The following is a 15,690-nucleotide window of genomic DNA, read 5'->3' as shown; positions in this document are numbered from 1 at the left end:
CATCAACTTGTACATGGCTAGTTTACTCTTTGGAAGGTCGTTGGTGGAGGTGGCATCGCCTCTGACCTGCAAGAAACCAGCAACCCGGTGAGTTGCGGCAAGGCTCCTGATTGTTATTTATTTATTTATTTTAAAAAATCAACTCAGTCCCTGGTTACTGAAAACACAAGCGGCTCCAGGGTAGAGATTGCTCCGGGATTTCCCGACCACTGAGAGGGTGGGAGGAGTGGAAGGAGGTTGTGCCAAACAAATTGGGAAGTGCTTCTTGGGGTGATTGACAGGCCACAGGGAAGGTAATCCCACTGGGATGCGGATTCACCTGCTGACCAGACTCCGCATGGGATCCAGACAGAGAGCAGATAGGACTTGTTGCATTGCCTCCCTTCTAATTTGCCTGTTTGGAGTTTCTGTGGCTTGTTTTCTAATGAGAAAACAAAACAAACAAACAAACAAACAAAAAACAAAATAGGAAATAAGTAAAGATGAATCAAAAGAGGAAACTGGGAAAATGTAAAAAGAAAGATGGTATATATTACCATCTAGGTTTAACATTCTTCAAGCTCCACTATTATTCCTGCTTTACCGAGATTCAGATGCTATCTTTTGCCTTAATATTATGCCAAACACCATTCTGTCTTGGTGTGACAGTATTTGCAGTTTTAAATGTAAAGATATGTATTTCCAAATCTGAGGTGAGAAATAGTGACATGCCCCTGACCTTGGGAAGGATCATAATTTGAGAAGCTGTAAACAAATGATTCTGCAGGAAAAGAATAATGTGGAGATACACGCTAAACAGAACAGAGGTAAGTCTAATGCAAAACAGAGAATATTTCTTTAAATAACCACCTCCCTTTTCACTGAGAGGCAAGGCACTAGACTTTTCCCTGACATCTGCAGTCTACTTTAGTCCTTCCAAAGGTCTCAAATCAAGTAATGTCTGATGGCCAAAGACACAGTCACCATTTAAATCCAGAGAAAGTTACAAAGCCATTTAACCTCTTGGTCCTCTCCAGAACGAGAGATTTAGGTATTGCACCTAGTATGTGTTCACATTGTGCTGGGCACTTCAAACAAATGTTAGCTCCTGTAATTCTCATAAGAGTACCAAGAAGTGGGAACCATAATCACCTGTTTACAAATGGAGCTAGTATAGAGATAGATCAACTTGCCCAAGGCCACGCAGCTAGCAAGTGAAACAGTCATGATTCAAACTTTATGGATGCCCAATACTTCAAAGCCTAGATGCTTTGAATTACAGATGTGCTGTGATACAATTTACTGACACCTCAAGATGTAGGGCTAGGGGAAAACCAACTCTAGTCCTGTCACTCACTCCAGCATACTGTGCAAATATGATCATTTTATCTCTGTGCCATGACTTGAACAAGGAGGGGAATCTGACTCCAAAGTCCACGATTTTAATTCCAGGCTGAGTATCTTCTACTTTTTAAAAAAGATCTTAGAATTCCAATAAAATATGACAAATTGAATAGCCACATTCATTCTTCTCCTTAAAGAAACTCCACTGAAAGAGAATCAAAGAGGGTGGTGGTCATGGTAAAAAAAAAAAAAAAAAAAAAACCTACAAGGATAAAGAGAACAGGAGAAGAGAAGAAACCAGATGAAAGAACAGAAAGAAGATGAATCTGTGGAATATGACTTAAAAGTGGGAGGAGGACCTTGTGGAGGAGAAAATGGATTCTCCTTAGGAAATTTATATTTTCACCTAAATATTTTAAGAGCCAAATGTCTAACTACAAGTATTAGAGCTAACTACAAGTATTAGGAACCTGGAATGTCTCAAGTTTTGGAGGTGCTGGGTTTCTCTGAAGGTTCAGAAGGAAGTATGAAGTTTAGAACTTAAAAACAGAGAACTGATTACAAGATTGTATGAGGCAAAGTTAGACCCCGGTATCTCCAGATTAAACCACTTTTTCTGGACCCATCAGTGTACCATTTTTTCTTTTGAAAGTAATTGTGTACAATAGATTGTTACTGTAAGCTCCATTTCAGGCTGAAGGGAGAGCATAAGTGTAAACACAATCCAGCAAATGCAGCGGGTCTGGTTTGGAGAGCATTCAGTGTACAGGTAGAGCAAGCAAGGCTAGTGGAACTAGAAGATTGTATTGGAACCAGCCGGAGAGCTGAGTGTAAATAGTGTCAAATGCAAGTCAGTACCTAAGGATAAACTATTAGCCTTTAAATTAAGACACCAAGAGCCTGTTGATTCATTAAGCATATGAAAAGCTTAAAATCATGAGCCATGAAGTCTCAGGTTGAATCTTATTACAGTACTGCCACTTATTAGGTGTGAAAATTTGGAAAGTTAATTAAGTTTTCTGAACTGCAGTTTCTGCATCTGTAACCTGAAGCTGACAATCTTACTTCACAGGATTGTTGCAAGGTTCAAATATGTGTAAACTGCTTAGCATTGGGTCAGTAGCAAGCCAAGCTAATTTAGGACAGCGGCCAAGCCTGGGAACAACCAACTAATCTAAAAATTCAAGCCTGAAAATTAACGTACCTAAAATGAAACAATCAGAACATTTGAAAAGAAATAATTTTAATTTAAGCATGCGTATAAATTCTGTATTATTTCAAAAAATAAAATTACATTTTTAATTAATTTAAGGAACAGGGTAATCACAATCTTTTCAATGGTTAAGTATGCTAAAACTCCAGCTTATTAATGCATAGTATTTATTTCATTGTATGTAATAATGGTATAATTAATATGCTATTCAGGATGGCATTTTAAAACATCGTAAGCAGATATATTGACAAAATTATTTGAGATAAGCATTCTAGCAAATGGAAAAAGCAAAATAATGGAGAGTACAGAGAAAGAAGATCAGAGAGAATGAAAAGGTGTGGAAATTTGCTCAAGAAAAAATGAAGAGAGGGGAGAAAACTGAGGTCAGAATACTTAATGCCTGCCAAGCCAGGCGGATCTCCTGAGGTCCAGAGTTCAAGACCAGCCTGGCCAACATGGTGAAAACCCATCTCTACTAAAAATACAAAAATTAGCCGGGTGTGGTGGCGCAGTCCTGTAATCCCAGCTACTTAGGAGGCTGAGGCAGAAGAATCGCTCAAACCCGGGAACCGCAGGTTGCAGTGAGCGGAGATCATGCCACTGCACTCCAGCCTGGGCCACAGAGCGAGACTCCATCTCAAAAAAAAAAAAAAAAAAAAAAAAAAATACTAATGCCTAAGGAAAAAATGGTGAACTACTAAAGAAGAACAGAGTGGAATTATAATTAAAAGAGATAAGGATCCTATAAACCAATTTTTCCCACTTTGCAATCTTTACCAGGTTTGGTCATCACTAGCAGAGGTTAACCTTTTTACCAGAGAGAGAGAAAAAGAGAAAGTAGTTAAATTGTACACAATTTTAAAATAATGCATTCTCCTGACCACGAAATTTATATTTTCACCTAAATATTTTAAGAGCCAAATGTCTAACTACAAGTATTAGAGCTACTAAAATGTTGGATTGTGGCCAGGTGTGGTGGCTCACACCTGTAATCCCAGCACTTTGGGAGGCCAAGGCGGGTAGATTACAAGTTCAGGAGTTCAAAACCAGCCTGGCCAATATGGTGAAACCCTGTGTCTACTAAAAATACAAAAATTAGCCAGGCGTAGTGCTGCGCCCCTGTAGTCCCAGCTACTCAGGAGGCTGAGGAAGAAGAATCGCTTGAACCTGGGAAGCAGAGGTTGCAGTGAGCTGAGATCTTGCCACTGCACTCCAGCCTGGGCAACAGAGCAAGACTCCATTGCAAAAAATGAAAAAACGTTTGCTTGTAACTTCCATGCTTCTGGTTTCTCAAATATTTTGAAAACTTAGCAAGTATATGCGAAGGGGTTTGCATAAAGTACTTCATCTCTGCAGCAGGGCTGAGCTGAAGTTTGCCCCTGAAGAAACACTGCAAGTTTATTATGAGTTAGCAAAGGGTTTCTGAAAAATATACTGATTTTCAGGGCTTAAAAAATAGTTTGTAAATGTCTCAAATGAAATCGTACATAGTAATAAAATTGTAAACTCCTATTTTGAAACTTTCTTTTTATTCCCAAATGGTAACTGCAGAAGAAGAAGAAGAAGAAGAAGAAGAAGAAGAAGAAGAAGAAGAAGAAGAAGAAGAAGAAGAAGAAGAAGGAGAAGACAGATGAAAGAATAGTTTTAAAACACTAACATTCCAATGGATGGGAAGGCATTCTACAACTCCAGTTCATTCTAGCAGCCAAATATCCTCCACTAATCTTATTTTTATTTCTGAAAAAACAAAACAACTGAAAGTTATTTCTAATTAAAAAACATATTAGCCAGGCGCAGTGACTTATGCCTGTAATCCCAGCATTTTGGGAGGCTGAGGTGGGCAGATCACCTGAGGTCAGGAGTTCGATGCCAGCCTGTCCAATATGGAGAAACCCTGTCTTCACTAAAAATACACAAGTAGCCGGGTGTGGTGGTGCATGCCTGCAATCCCAGCTACTCGGGAGGCTGAGGCAGGAAAATTGCTTGAACCAGGGAGGTGGATGTTGCCGTGAGTTGAGATCACACTATTGCACTCCAGCCTGGGCAACAAGAGCAAAACTCCATCTCAAAAAAAAAAAAAAAAAAAAAAAAACCACACACCATATCTAGTTACTTCTATTTGAGAAAAACCTGAAGGGAACAAGGTAAGCAAATATTTTCAGTAAAAATTACTAATATTTTCATCAAATCACCCAAATCCTTAAAAGGTGATTTTAACTCTTCTGCAGAGAAAATTCCAAAAGAATTATCCTGTTTCTGTGTCTGTTTCATATTCCTAATACCACTGTGGGGTACTCAAATACTGGCAATATTATTTTAAATGTATAAGAAATTATCTCATTATCATGGTAACAGATTATGACAAGAAAAAGAAATACCCTTTGTTATAGTATTTTTCATAAAGTGTAGTTGATTGCCTAACAATATAGGTTCCCAATTCATATATGTGTGTGTATGTGTATCTTTGTGTGTGTGTGTGTGTGTGTGTGTGTGTATGTGTTTAGGGTAGGATGGAAAGGTACAAAATTAAACTAGAAAATTAAACTTAAGGCCGGTTTACCACAAGAACTGCTCTTATGTAACAAGGAAGTGGCAATCATTTTTAGATCTCAAAGACAATACAAAGATTTCAACTGAAGTACTGTTTCAAACTGAAATAAATAGGGGAAAGAAATGACTTAATTTTGGTAGATCATGAAACCAGATGTTTCACTTATTTATTGGATATACTATGGAAAAGAAAACTAAAAGATATGACTATGTGCTGAATATTGGGATGATTTTAATGCAACCTGGCCAAAATTTAGCTATGCAATATCTCTCTGGTCCTATTTTCCACACCTCCAAACCTACTATTATACTATACCCTTGGTAACTAGAGAATGGCATGATGAAAACAATTAAAAAGTACAGTGAGCTATTTGGACGCCTTTTTCCAATCTTTATGTTGAAGGATGATCTGCTTAGATGACTCTTCTGGTAGCTTTATATTTTGGTTGTTGATAAAATTTCCTGCCTTTTCTGAGAATTGAGCAACCAAATATTTACAACTTACTTAGGATACATGCTTTAAAAAGAGAAATTTGTAAATTGTATCAAGAGGTTTAGAGTATGTTCAGAATTTCCAGTGAAGACATAAATTTCAATTGACATCTCTTTATTTGCTTGCACTTGCCTTTTTTTTTTTTTTTTTTTGATGGAGTCTCACTCTGTCGCCCAGGCTGGAGTGCAGTGGCACGATCTCAGCTCACTGCAACCTCTGCCTCCCGGGTTCAAGTGATTCTCCCACCTTGGTCTCCCGAGTATCTGGGATTATAGGTGTGCACTACCACACCTGGCTAATTTTTGTATTTTTAGTGGAGACGAGGTTTCACCATGTTGGCCAGGCTAATCTTGAACTCCAGACCTCAGGTGATCTGCCCTCCTCAGCCTCCCAAAATGCTGGGATTACAGGCATGAGCCACTGCACCCGGCCCACTTGCATTTTTAAAACTTCAGATACTACAACACTGTGGTGTGAATATAAGTTTCTTTCTTTACACGTATGTGCTTATAACTCTATGCAGATATAGAGTTTATCTATAGCATTATACTGCTTATTCTCATTGGAACTGTTATCAGCCATTAACCAACTCTTTACATCAGAAAGAGCAAGAAAACAGTTATTTGTTTTGTAATTTTACTTTTTGTCATTTCTTGGTATTGTTATTTTATAACTACGAATTTCAAGTGATATTAATGGGCTCTGTCAGGCTATTTCTGAGTCAGTCTCATTTGTGCTTTTTTTATTTCTTTTTTAACATCTCTCAAGTCCATTCTGACCAATTCTCCAGTGAGTTTATGTAATGGCCTTTTTCATATGTCACTTTTTTTTTTTATTTTTGAGTTACTTTTTTATTGTATATTTTTGTGAATGCAGGAAATATATTCCACAGAAATGTACTATGTCGTTTCCAAAGAGGTCTTTTGGGCTAAAGCTGAAAAACCAATATTCAAATACATGAAGTATGCAATACAATGTGAAAAGCCAAATGAGATGAAAACAGATGTAATTTTTCCCTCCATATTCCCAGTGTCAATTCTTATTATTGTATTAGAACTCAGTACAAAAGAATGAAACCCACACATACTGAAACCCATGTGTGAGGTCACAAGTGGATATTAACCAATATTTTCTCTAAATTTACTTACAATTACAGATTTCCAGACTTGTTCTTCCTAACAGAAAAGTCAGATCCTCATGACCTCAATTTTCACTACATTTTCGGTCTTTGCTCATATGTCACTTTGTCTCTGAGACATTCCTGGATTCCTCTATCTAAAACTGCACCCGCTGTACATCATGACTCAATTACCCTATGCCCAGGTTTCTCACTCCCTCTTTTCTGCATTACTGTTCACTATTATATATGCTATTTATTTACTAACTTGCCCGTTAGTTGACTCCCCCTTGTAAGTTATAATTAGTACTATAATTCATTTGTTCAAAAATTCAAGGTGCATTAGGACTTTTTATTTTATTTTTATAGATTTAGGGGGTACAAGTGTCATTTTGTTACATGGATAGATTGCCTAATGGCAAAGTCTGTGCTTTCAGTGTAACCATCACCCAAATGGTGTATATTAGACCCATTAAGTAATTTCTCACCTTCCTATCACCACCAACTCCCTCTCACCCTTCCAAGTCTCCAGTGTCTATTACTCTACTCTGTGTGTCAGTATACACATTACTTAGTGTGAAAATGTAGTATTTGACTTTCTGTTTCTGAGTTGTTTCACTTAAGATAATGTTTCCAGTTCCATCCATGTTACACAAAAGACATAACTTCCTTCTTTTTCATGACTGAGTAGTATTCCATTACACACACACACACACACACACACACACACACACACACACATAGTCACACTTTCTTTGTCCAGTCATCCACTCATGGACATTCTGCTTGATTCCGTATCTTTGCTATTGTGAATAGCGTTGTAATAAACACATGGATGTGGGTATCTTTTTGATACAGTGATTTTTTTTTCCTTTGGGAATATAAGCAGTAGTGCGATTGCTGGATCAAATGGTAGTTCTACTTGTAGTTCTTTGAGAAATCACCATACTGTGTTCCAGATAGATTGTACTATTTATATTACCACCAATAGTGTATAAGTGTTCCCTTTTCTCCACATCCTTGTCAACATCTGTCATTTATATTTCCTTTTTAATAATACTCATTCTGACTAGTGTAAGATGGCATCTCATTGTGGTTTTAATTGGCATTTCTCTGATGATTAGTGATGTTGAGCACTTTTTTTCATATGCTTGTTGGTCATTTGTATCTCCTCTTTCACACAACGTATGTTCATTTCTTTTGCCCACTCTTTAATGGGGCTATTTATATCTTGTTTTTTTGTTTTGTGGAGTTGCTTGAGTTCCTTATAGATTCTGGTTATTAGTCCTTTTTTAGTTGCATAGTTTGAAAATATTTTCTCCCATTCAACAGGTTGTCTATTTGCTCTGTTGATTCTTTATTTTAATGTACAGAAACTTTTTAGTTTAATTAAGTCCCATTTGTCTACTTTTTGTTTTTGTTGCATTTGCTTTTGGGTCTTGGTCATGAATTCTTTGCTTAGGCCAATGTCCAGAAAAATTTTCCTGGGAATTCTTCTCGTATTTTTATAGTTATAATTTCAGGTCTCACATTTAAGTTTTTAGTTTATCTTGAGTTAATTTTTGTATATGGTGAGAGAAAGAGATCCAGTTTCATTCTTCTGCATATGGCTTTCCAATTTTCCTAGCATCATTTATTCAATAGAGTAAACTTTTCCTAGTGTGTGTTTTGTCAAGTTTGTCAAACATCAGTTGGATGTAGGTATGTGGCTTTATTTATAGGTTCTCTATTCATTCGACTGATGTATGTGTCTGATTTTATACCAGTATCATGCTGTTTTGCTTACTACACCCTTGTAGTATAATTTGAAGTCAGTAATGTGATGCCTTCAGCTTTATTCTTTTTGCTTAGGAATGCTTTGGCTATTTGGACTCCTTTCTGGTTCCATATGAATTTTAGGATTTTTTTTTAAAATTTTTGTGAAAAATGACATTAATATTTTGATAGGATTTTCATTGAATTTGTAGATTGCTTTGGTTAATATAGTCATTTTAACAATATTGATTGTTCCTATCCATGAGCATGGGATGGTTTTCCATTCATGTCATGTACAGTTTCTTTCATTAGTGTTTTGTAGTTTTCCTTGTGGAGATCTTTCATCTACTGATTAAATATATTGCAAAGTATTATATTCTTCCTGTTTTTTAGCTTCTTTCCCACGATTTTAAATAGTCAGCGTTAATTTTTACAATTCTTTATATTTAATTTTCATTCATCATTTCCAATACAGGAGGAATAATTGTTTAAAGACTTTTAGAGTGTTCAGATCAAATTTGTTGTATGTATTTTTGCTAATTTGACTCCACAAAGTGCATTAAAATCTTTCGCTTTGTGTGTAAGCATTGGGTGTGTACATAAAGATGATAAAACTTTTTCAATAAATTAAAGAATGTCCACTTTGTACAACTATATTTGTGAAAGATAAAATTTCTCAAGATCTCATCTCTTCAGGTGACTGCATATGTGGTGGTGATTCATAACAGTTTTTTATCGATCTTGCCAAAAGACTTATGTTGTCTGTTGTAGTATTTCAAACACGAAAGTTATAAACTTGGGTGCACACAATTCCCAACCATATTGGCATGCATTTATACACTTTGCTTTTTAACTTATTTCCTTATGAATACGGTTCATCTTCTTATAACTGTTGTACCTGTGCAACTGTTGTTAGTACATCTTAGTGTTTATGCTTGCAAAAAAATGTGTTATTATGTTTTATTGCTTAAAGTAGCTTATAACGTGTTCTGTAGGTTTTAACGCATTTCTTAAATAAATATTTCTTTAAAAATAAAAACAAATATCTTTAAAACATATTTTAAAATTTTTTTGCAGAATCATATTTTCAGGATTTAACATTTGTAATGATAAATTTCCAGATTATATATTTCAGGATTTTGATTGGCTCATATCTGTAAACTACAAAACTAAAACTTACTATCTTATAAAAGAGTTAATGCAATATTCAAATTGATTAACCTAAGGAATTTTTTATTAACTGATTCATGTATGTTATCTGGAAATAATTCAATAGTCCTAGTATGCTTGAAGTTTTGCTCTTGACGTTAGGTTTCAGAATTGTCTGTTTCTGTGATTTTCTACCTATGAAAGATTCAGTCTGTTAGATATGATCCTGTCCTGAATGACTTCCGCCAATCCTTTCAGATGTTGAATACCTTCCTTTATCTTCACCTGCTCCCAGACTCTTCTTAGTCTCTGCTTGGATATTTGCCCAAATGATTAATTCAGTGTATGATGTTCATTCATTCAGGTAGTCTCCTTAACAAATAGTTATTGAATGTCAGCTCTATGTCAAGTATTGTATTAGTCCGTTCCCATACTGCTATAAAGAACTGCCAGAGACTGGGTAATTTAATAAAGGAAAGAGGCTTAATTGACTTAAAGTGCAGCATGGCTGGGGAGACCTCAGGAAACTTGCTGATATTATGGAAGAAGGTGAAGGGGAAGCAAGGCACTTTCTTCACAAGGCAGCAGGAGGAAGTGCCGAGTGAAGGGGAAGAGCCCTTTATAAAACCATCAGATCTCATGAGAACTCACTCACTATCATGAGAATAACATGAGAAAAAGCACCCCCATGATTTAATTATCTCCACCTGGTCTCTCCCTTGACATGTGGGCATTATGAGGATTATGGAGATTACAATTCAAGATGAGATTTGAGTGGGAACACAAAGCCTAGCCATATCAGGTATATATGAATACAAAGGTCAAGAGAACAGACAGTTTTTTGCCAGATATCATGATGTTTATCTTCAAATGGTCAGATATAGAAAATAAAGAACTAGCACACCATAATACAGTAAATAAATATTATTCTAAATAAGGATGTGTGGACTAAGATGAAAATAAAACAAAGTGACAATCAAATCAGTGACTTCTGTAAGGAGGTGATATTTAAATTAAGATGTGAATTATAGGAAGAAATCAGCCATGAAAATATCTAAGAGAAGAGCACTTTAGATAGAGGAATGAAGGGACCAGTAAGGGCAAGGTCTGTGTGGTGGGAACAAGCTTGGCACACATGGGAGTTGGAAATAAACAAGTGATGTTGGAGCATATTGTGGTTGTGACATGCAGTCTGACAGATAGAAGGGTTGATTATGAAGACTTTACATACTATGGAAAGAAGTTTAGATTTTACAAGAAATTCAGTTAAGAGCAATTGGATGGATTTCAAGAAAATAAGAGATATTATCTTATTTATACTTGTAATGTTTTGGAGTTCTGACCCTCCTTATTATAATCTTTACCAAAACCATTTGCTACTGATTCTGACACTTGTGACCAACATCTCCAAAACAGAGATAACTGCACCTTTAATCTCCATTTTAATTTCATGGAACTTCAGTACTGGATCCCCCCTTAATTTAAGTTCAGGAAGCCCTTTCTTCTAGAATCTTTATTTTATTAATAGTTTTACCTGCGGGCTAAACAGGCACTTAACTTCTAACCATTCATAGTCTTTGCTCATTTCCTTTTGAATTCTACTTTTGGGAAGTATCTACCAACAATGACAATACAACTTTAACATCTCAAGCCCCATTTTGAACTTTTTAAGGAGTGGGTTGGGTCCTATACAAACATCTACCAACAATGACGATAAAACTTTAACATCTCACACTCCATTTTGAACTTTTTAGGAGTGGGTTGGGTCATATACAAACCCAAACAATTTTAATGTGGTCAAATGATACCAACTGTCTCTCATGGACTGTCACAACAGGTAATTATTTTCCAAACTGGAGAAGAGTCAATGGCTATTCTAGACCTAGGGCATGGAGCCTGCCTAAGAAAGATCTTAACCTTAGATAAAATATTAGTAGCTTATTAAAGATCTCTCTCTCTCCTCCTCCCTTCCAAAATATAGCTTCCTTATATTATCATCAAGACCATGTATTTCCCATGTAAATTATCTGCAGTAGGGAAACATTAAACAGAAACAAAGAGGAGCATTCCAAGATGGCCGAATAGGAACAGCTCTGGTCTGCAGCTCCCAGTGTGACTGATGTAGAAGATGGGTGATTTCTGCATTTCTAACTGAGATACCTGGTTCATCTCACTGGTACTTGTTGGACAGTCGGTGTAGCCCATGGAGGGCAAGCTGAAGCAGGGTGGGGTAGGACATTGCCTCACCCTCTACACACTGCTTTAAATGTGTATACACTTTGGGAGGCTGAAAATATACTGATTTTCAGGGGTTAAAAAAAGTCAAAGTGCAAGGGGTTGGGGGACTTCCCTTTCCTAGCCAAGAGAAATTGTCACAGACTACCTGGAAAAACAGGACACTCCCGTCCAAATATGTTGCTTTTCCCAAGGTCTTAGCAACTGGCAGACAAGTTGATTCTCTCTCCTGCCTGGTTTGGTGGCTCCCAGGCCCATGTCTGAGATAGATCTGAAAGACAGCAGCCTGGCTGGGGGAGGGACATCTGCCATTGCTGAGCCTTGAGTAGGTAAACAAAGCAGCCAGGAAGCTCAAACTGGGTGGAGCCCACCACAGTTCAACAAGGCCTACTGCCTCTAGACTGCACCTCTGTGGGCAGGGCATAGCTGAACAATAGGCAGTAGACAACTTCTGCAGACTTAAACGTCCTTGTCTGACAGTTCTGAAGAGAGCAGGGATTCTCCTAGCATGGGGTTTTTACTGAGAACGGACAGACTGATTCCTCAAGTGGGTCCCTGACCCCTGTGTAGCCTAACTGGGAGACATCTCCCAGTAGGGGCCCACAGACACCTCATACAGGTGGCTGCCCCTCTGGGACGAAGCTTCCAGAGGAAGGATCAGGCAGTAATATTTGCTGTTCTGCAACCTCCACTGGTGATACCCAGGCAAACGGTCTGGAGTGGAACTCCAGCAAACTCCAACAGACCTGCAGCTGAAGGGCCTGACTGACTGTTAGAAGGAAAACTAACAATCAGAAAGGAATAGCATCAACATTAACAAAAAGGTCATCTATACCAAAAGCTCATCTATAGGTCACCAACATCAAAGACCAAAGGTAGATAAAACCACAAAGATGGGGAGAAACCAGAGCAGAAAAGCTGAGCATTCTAAAAATCAGAGTGCCTCTTCTCCTCCAAAGGATCATAGCTCCTCGTCAACAATGGAACAAAGCCGGATGGAGAATGACTTTGACAAGTTGATAGAATTAGGCTTCAGAAGGTTGATAATAACAAACTTCTCCAAGCTAAAGGAGGATGTTAGAACCCATTGCAGGGAAGCTAAAAACCTTGAAAAAAGATTAGATGAATGACTAACTAGAATAAACAGTGTAGAGAAGACCTTAAATGACCTGATGGAGCTGAAAACCATAGCACAAGAATGTTGTGACACATGCACAAGCTTCAATAGCCAATTTGATCAACTGGAAGAAAGGGTATCGGTGATTGAAGATCAAATGAATGAAATGAAGTAAGAAGAGAAGTTTAGAGAAAAAAGAGTAAAAAGAAATGAACAAATCCTCCAAGAAATATGGGACTATGTGAAAAGACCAAATCTACATTTGATTGGTGTACCTGAAAGTAATGGAGAGGATGGAACCAAGTTGGAAAACACTCTTCAGGATATCATCCAGGAGAACTTCCCCAACCTAGTAAGGCAGGCCAACATTCAAATTCAGGAAATACAGATAACACCACAAAGTTATTCCTCAAGAAGAGCAACCCCAAGACACATAATTGTCAGATTCACCAGGGTTGAAATGAAGGAAAAAGTGTTAAGGGCAGACAGAGAGAAAGGTCGAGTTACCCACAAAGGGAAGCCCATCAGACTAGCAGCGGATCTCTCAGCAAAAACTCTACAAGCCAGAAGACAGTGGGGGACAATATTCAACATTCTTGTAGAAAAGAATTTTCAAACCAGACTTTGTCACCACCAGGCCTGCCTTACAAGAGCTCCTGAAGGAAGCATTAAACATGGAAAGGAATAACTGGTACCAGCCACTGCAGAAACAGGCCAAATTGTAAAGACCATTGATGCTATGAAGAAACTGCATCAATTAACGGGCAAAATACCAACAAAAATCATAATGACAGGATCAAATTTACACATAACAACATTAATCTTAAATGTAAATGGGCTAAACACCCCAATTAAAAGACACAGACTGACAAATTGGATAGAGTCAAGACCCATCATTGTGCTGTATTCAGGAGACCCATCTCACGTGCAAAGAGGCACACAGATTCAAAATAAAGGGATGGAGAAAGATCTACCAAGCAAATGGAAAGCAAAAAAAGCAGGGGTTGCAATTCTAGTCTCTTATAAAACAGACTTTAAACCAACAAAGATCAAAAGAGACAAAGAAGGCCATTACATAATGGTAAAGGGATCAATTCAACAAGAAGAGCTAACTATCCTAAATGTATATGAACCCAATACAGGAGAACCCAGATTCATAAAGCAAGTCATCAGAGACCTACAAAGAGGCTTAGACTCCCACACAATAATAATGGGAGACTTTAACACCCCAACGTCAACATTAGACAGATGAATGAGACAGAAGTTTAACAAGGATATCCAAGACTTGAACTCAGCTCTGCAACAAGCAGACCTAATAGACATCTACAGAACTCTCTACCCCAGATCAACAAAATATACATTCTTCTCAGAACCACATCACACTTATTCTAAAATTCACCACATAATTGGAAGTAAAGTACTCCTCAGCAAATGTAAAAGAACAGAGATCACAGCAACTGTCTCTCAGACCACAGTGAACTCAGGATTTAAAAACTCACTCAAAACTGCACAACTACATGAAAACTGAACAACTCATTCCTGAATGACTACTGAGTAAATAACGAAATGAAGGCAGAAATAGAGATATTCTTTGAAACCAATGAGAACAAAGATACAATGTACCAGAATCTCTGGGACAAATTTAAAGCAGTGTATAGAGGGAAATTTATAGCACTAAAAGCCAAGAAGACAAAGCAGGAAAGATCTAAAATCGACACCCTAACAACACAATTAAAAGAACTAGAGAAGCAAGAGCAAACACATTCAAAAGCTAGCAGAAGACAAGAAAAAAAAAAATCAGAGCAAAACTGAAAGAGACAGAAACACCTTCAAAAAAAACCCTTCAAAAAAATCAATGGATCTAGGAGCTGTTTTTTTGAAAAGATCAACAAAATTGATAGACTGCTAGCAAGACTAATAAGGAAAGAGAGAAGAATCAAATAGTTGCAATAAAAAATGGTAAAGGGGATATCACTACTGATCCCACAGAAATACAAATTACCATCAGAGAATACTATAAACACCTCTACACAAATAAACTAGAAAATCTAGAAGAAATGGATAAATTCCTGGACACATGGACCCTCCCAAGACCAAACCAGGAAGAAGTTGAATCTCTGAACAGACTCTGAAGTTGAGGCAATAATTAATAGCCTACCAACAAAAAAAGTCCAGGACCAGATGGATTCACAGCCGAATTCTACCAGAGGTACAAAGAGGAGCTGGGACCATTCCTTCTGAAACTATTCCAGTCAATAGAAAAAGAGGGAATCCTCCTTAATTCATTTTATGAGGCCAACATCATCCTGATACCAAAGCCTGGAAGAAACACAACAAAAAAAAAGACAATTTTAGACCAATATCCCTGATGAACATTGATGCAAAAATTCTCAGTAAAATACTGGAAAACTGAATCCAGCAGCACATCAGAAAAGCTTATCCACCACGATCAAGTTGGCTTCATCCCTGGGATGTAAGGCTGGTTCGACATACGCAAATCAATAAACGTTATTCATCACATAAACAGAACCAACAACAAAAAACAAACGATTATCTCAATAGATGCAGAAAAGTTCTTCAACAAAATTCAACAACCCTTCATGCTAAAATCTCTCAATAAACTAGGTATTAATGGAACGTATTTCAAAATAATAAGAGCTATTTATTACAAACCGACAGCCAATATCATACTAAATGGGCAAAAACTTGAAGCATTCCCCTTGAAAACTGACTCAAGA

General features: G+C 37.3%; 1 long non-coding RNA gene across 1 annotated transcript; it reads left to right on the top strand.

Moving 5' to 3' along the window:
• Nucleotides 1–3,947: 3,947 nt before the first annotated feature.
• LOC126931252 (uncharacterized) lies at nucleotides 3,948–14,224 on the top strand. The gene is made up of 2 exons (XR_007717805.1): nucleotides 3,948–4,680; nucleotides 11,582–14,224. It is a non-coding gene; the product is annotated as an uncharacterized LOC126931252 (long non-coding RNA).
• The last annotated feature ends 1,466 nt before the right edge of the window (nucleotides 14,225–15,690 follow it).

Source organism: Macaca thibetana, chromosome 11 (assembly GCF_024542745.1).
Source record: "Macaca thibetana thibetana isolate TM-01 chromosome 11, ASM2454274v1, whole genome shotgun sequence".
NCBI lineage: Eukaryota > Metazoa > Chordata > Mammalia > Primates > Cercopithecidae > Macaca > Macaca thibetana.
This window is presented reverse-complemented; position numbering and strand designations above follow the sequence as displayed.